The following is a 5,497-nucleotide window of genomic DNA, read 5'->3' as shown; positions in this document are numbered from 1 at the left end:
AGGCTGAGGCAGGAGAATTGCCTGAACCCAGGAGGCGGAGGTTGCGGTGAGCCGAGATCGCGCCATTGCACTCCAGCCTGGGGAACAAGAGCGAAACGCCGTCGCAAAAAAAAAAAAAAAAAAAAAAAAAAAAAAAAAAAAAAAAAAACTCCCTATAAAAAAAAAAAAAAAAAAAAAAAAAAGTCTTTATCTTTGTTGCCTTCATGTTCTGCAGGCTGAGGAGAAGGGGGAAGAGGAGGGACTGGTCTTGCTGTCTCAGGAGTGGCAGAAACAAAAGAAAATTTGTGTAAAAGTAGACCACGCAGTTACACCCATATTGTTCAAGGTTAAATTGTGCGTGTGTCTATATATAGTTTAGAGATGTGGCCTTGCTCTGTTGTAGAAGCTGGAGAGCAGTGGCACAATCATAGCTCACTAGCTCACTACAGCCTTGCACACCTGGGCTCAAGCGATCTTTGCACCTCAGCCTCCTGAGTAGATGAGACTATAATCACAGGCCATCATGGCCAGATACATATATATGTACACACACGCACAAACACACACACATGCACACGCACACACATACACACATAGAGTGAGAGAGAGAGATGGAGAGACTGACTCCAAGTCGGCTGGCAGGCTGGAAACCCCGGGAAGAGCTGACATTGCAGTTTCCGTCTGAAGGCTGTCTGCTACCTCCCTCTTGCTCAGGAAGCTCATTATTCTCCTATTTTTTTTTTTTTTGCCCAGTCTGGAGTGCAAAGGCGAGATCTCAGCTCACTGCAACTTCCGCCTCCTGGTTCAAGCGATTCTCCTGCCTCAGCCTCCCGAGTAGCTGGGATTATAGGCCCGCGCCACCATACCCAGCTTATTTTGTATTTTTAGTAGAGACGGGGTTTCTTCGTGTTGGTCAGGCTGGTCTCGAACTCCTGACCTCAGGTGATCCTCCTGTCTTGGCCTCCCAAAGTGCTGGGATTACAGGCGTGAGCCACCACACCCAGCCCAATCTTTATTTTCTTAAGGCCTTCAACCGATTGGATAAGACGCACACACATTCTAGAGGGCAGTCTCAAAATCCATCAATTTAGATGTTAATTGCATCCAAAAACACTTTCACAGGAACATCTACAATAATGTTCAAACCCATAGCTGTGTGCCATGGCCCAGCCAAGTTACATGTAAACTTGAGCATCACAGAGGCATGAACTAAATCAAGATTTTAGATCTGGAAAATTAAAAGCCAGGCCTTGGGCTGGGCGCTGTGGCTCATGCCTGTAATCCCAGCAATTTGGGAGGCTGATGGGGGCAGATTGCCTGAGGTCAGAAGTTGGAGACCAGCCTGGTCAACATGGTGAAACCCCATCTCTACTAAAAATACAAAAATTAGCCAGGTATGGTGGCATGTGCCTGTAATCCCAGCTACTTGGAATACTGAAGCAGGAGAATCGAGTCAACCCAGGAGGCACAGGTTGCAGTGAGCCGAGATCGTGCCATTGCACTCCGGCCTGGGTGGCAAAGCAAAATTCTGTCTCAAAAGAAAAAAAAAAAGCCAGGCCTTGAAACATAGCAACCATATCATGCCATAGTCCTCCAGGAGGAAGGGACCCTGAAAGGCTAGCTGGCCATCCTCTTTGATACCTTCAAGGCATCTTTCAGTGATGGGACAATCATTGAATCTTTGATGGTCAGTGTTGGTGGGACACAAAACCGATTAGCTTCTGATTTCCCAGGTTTTTTTCTTTTTTTGAGTCAGAGTCTCACTCTGTTGCCTAGGCTGGAGTGCGGTGACGCAATCTCGAGTCCTGAGTAGCTGGGATTACAGGTGTGTGCCACCACGCCAGTCTAATGATTGTATTTTTAGTAGAGAGGGGGTTTCACCATGTTGGCCAGGCTGGTCTTGAACTCCTGACCTCCGGTGATCCGCCCGCCTCGGCCTCCCAAAGTGCTGAGATTACAGGCGTGAGGCTTCGCACCTGTGACCTCCACCTGCAACCTCCGCCTCCCAGGTTCAGGCAATTCTGGTGCCTCGGCCTCCTGAGTAGCTGGGACTATAGGCGCACACCACCATGCCCAGCAATTTTTTTTGTATTTTTAGTAAAGACAGGGTTTCACCATGTTGGCCAGGCTGGTCCTGAACTCCTGACCTCCGGTTGATCTGCCCGCCTCAGCCTCCCAAAGTGCTGGGATTACAGGTGTGAGCCACCGCGCCCAGCTGATTTCCCATAGCTTTATGTACACAGATACACAATCACCATGGTTATTAACAGAGGAAAAGGTGGGCGGGGAGCCAGGGCCAAACAAGCTTGAGAAATCCTGGTTTAAGAAAAGTTAAACAGGTGTCTTCAATGGGATGTTCAGACGCTGTGAAATACAAATGTTGGGTTGGGCGCGAAGGCTGACGCCTGTAATCCCAGCACTTTGGGAGGCCAAGGCGGGCAGATCACTTGAGGTCAGGAGTTTGAGACCAGCCTAGCCAACATGGTGAAACCCCGTCTCCACTAAAAATACAAAAATTAGCCTGGCATGGTGGCGGGCACCTGTAGTCCCAGCTACTTGGGAGGTTGAGACAGGAGGATCACTTGAACCCAGGAGGCAGAGGTTTTAGTGAGCGCCACGGCACTCCAGCCTGGGTGGCAGAGCAGGACTCCATCTCAAAAAAAAAAAAAAAAATTATACACACACACACACACACACACACGAATGTGTTCTCTAATGTGAGCCTCCCAGAGCGGGAACGTATCCTCCAGAGCTCCCCAAATGCTTTCTGACCACAGACTGCTTTAGGCAGCTGCTTGGTGCACAAGAGCTCTGCAGATCGCACCCCGCGGAGCTTTAATCTCCAGCCATCTCTTCCCGTATGTGAGGAACTGAAATTGAACGCGATGAAGTGCATGTGATAGAGCCATGGCTACAACCCACACTCCCTGACTCACAGCCCCATGCTTTGTCCGCATCACAGAGACATGATCTAGGCCCATCTACATTCAGGAGATGGTGAGTGAGGCCTTGCTGGAAGCCCATTAATCATGGGCCTATATCGGAATCCATGCCTCTCGAATTTCAGCTGGGAGGGAAAAAAAGGCCCACAGCACCGGTACACGCAGGAATACAGAACCACATTTAGGAGTTACACATTTATAGCACCTTTAGATGCCTGCAAGAGTGGAGCCAGGGCCCCTGGGGGGATGAATCACACTATTGCAGCAGGCCTGGTAAAAGGATCCCATCCGAACAGAGCATGAGGCCATGCTCGGAGCATGCTCTGAGCACACAGCCAGCGGATGCTGGAGACCAGTTAAAGGGCTGGGCCGTGCCCCAGGCTTCCTGCTGCCATCAACAGAAAGGGCACAGAGGAGGTGACTTTCTCTGGGAGGCAGCAGGTGCATGTCCCTGCAGAGGCTGACTCCAAGGCCTTTCCCAGGCTTCCGAAGACAGAAGATTCAGATACCCCTAGACCAGGCTGTGCTTAATCTGAAAGCAGTCCCATGGTTCAGGATTCAGCCAGAGCAAGCCAGGCACAGCAGTTGGCTACTGGGCAGGGACTCATAGCCAGGCAGGTCTGTGGGTAGAGAATGGAGACAGATACCTTTGGAGAACAGTGGTTCTCAGACTTGAGCAGGCATCAGAATCACCAGGAGGGAGCCAGGCACGGTGACTCAAACCTGTAATTCCAGCACTTTGGGAGGCCAAGGTGGGTGGATCACTTGAGATCAGGAGTTTGAGACCAGTCTAGCCAACTTGGCGAAACCCCTTCTCTACTAAAAATACAAAAATTGGCCGACTGCAATGGCACACACCTGTAATCTCAGCTACTCGGAACGCTGAGGCAGGAGACTCGCTTGAACCTGGGAGGTGGAAGTTGCAGGGAGCAGAGATCGTGCCACCGCACTCTAGCTTGGGCAACGGAGCGAGACTCTGTTTAAAAAAAAAACAAACCACCAGAAGGGCTTGTAAACACGCACATTGCCAGTCCCCCATCCCAGGAGTGGCTGATTCAGCTCGTCTGGGGTGACTCTGGCACTTTGCATTGCTAAGTTCCCACTGGTACAGCAGCTGCTGGTCTAGGGATGGCATTTTCAGGACTGCTGCTCTAGCGTGCCCCCTGGAGGATGCCCTGAGCTCTGCTCTCACGCAGATCTGAGATGAATGTTGCCTCTAGTCTCACCGTTTTAACCCCAGTTCTAGAATCTAAGCAGGGAAGCTTGAATTCTGGCTCTCAACCTGTAGCTATCTAGGAGACCAATACACAGAAATCTGAGAATGGAGGGAAATACTGGTTTAACATCTTATTTTGTTTGACCTCTGAACTTTTTATTGGCCTCCTGCTCCCCAAAGGGTCCCCTGCTTCTGTTGGCTTAATGTCTCAGAACTTTGCTGTGATTGGTCTCAGACACCACTTTGCCATCCACTATCTGGAGGGTGGTGATCTTTCGGACGGTTTGCATGGAGTTGCTGCTGTCCAGGGCATCACCAAGACTGAAGTCCTTGCCATCTTCCAGCAGGTGACGGTAGGTGGCGATCTCGGCCTCCAGCTTGACCTTGATGTTCAGCAAGGCCTCGTCCTCCTGGGGCTGGTGCTGTCTCTCTGCCCAGGTCTGTGCCGTCTCTGACTCCAGATGCAGCAGGATCCCATTGAGCTGCTCCATCTGAAGGGCGTAGAGGGCCTCCACCTTCCTCAGGCTGTTCTCCAAGCCGGTCTTCAGATTTCTCATCGAGTCCAGGTCCATCTCCAAGGACTGGACTGGAGATGAGGCCACGTGCTGACAGTATCCCCTCCATCACACACTGAGCTTCATCCCAGGACCGCACAGGCCCTGCTCAGCTGGTGGCTGGCTCTGTGTACACACAGCAGCCAGGAGCGGAAGTGCGCTAAGACCTCTGGGAGCAGGCAACATTGAGCAGCACAGGCCCCAGAAATGCTCTGCTAACAGACAGCACGGGGGCCCAGCAACATCAATCCTCCGCCGCCTGAGGCAGTGACCTTAGGCAAGTACCTTCTTTCCACTGAGGGTTTTGTTTCTAAAAAACAAATAGGATTGGTAGGGCGTTGTGGCTCATGCCTGTAATCCCAGCACTGTGGGAGGCTGAGGCAGGTGGATCATTTGAAGTCAGGAGTTCAAGACCAGCCTGGCCAACATGGTGAAACCCCATCTCTACTGAAAATACAAAAATTAGCTGGGTGTAGTAGCATGTGCCTGTAAGCCTAGCTACTTGGGAGGCTGAGGCAAGAGAATCACTTGAACCAGGGACTCAGAGGTTGCAGTGAGCTGAGATCACACCACTGCACTCCAGCCTGGCGACAGAGCAAAAACTCCGCCTCAAAAGAAAAAAAGAGCAGGATCTCCTGCTCCGTAGCCCAGCCTGGAGTACAGTGGTGTGATCACAACTCATTGCAGCCTGAACCGCAGGCTCAAGCAATCCTGCCTCAGCCTCCCAAGTAGCTAGCACTACAAGCATGCACCACCACGCCAGGCTGATTTTTGTATCTTTAGTAGAGGCAGGGGTTTGCTGTGTT

This window comes from Cebus imitator, unplaced genomic scaffold, assembly GCF_001604975.1.
Source record: "Cebus imitator isolate Cc_AM_T3 unplaced genomic scaffold, Cebus_imitator-1.0 Scaffold159, whole genome shotgun sequence".
NCBI lineage: Eukaryota > Metazoa > Chordata > Mammalia > Primates > Cebidae > Cebus > Cebus imitator.
Note: the sequence above shows the minus strand (reverse complement) of the source record.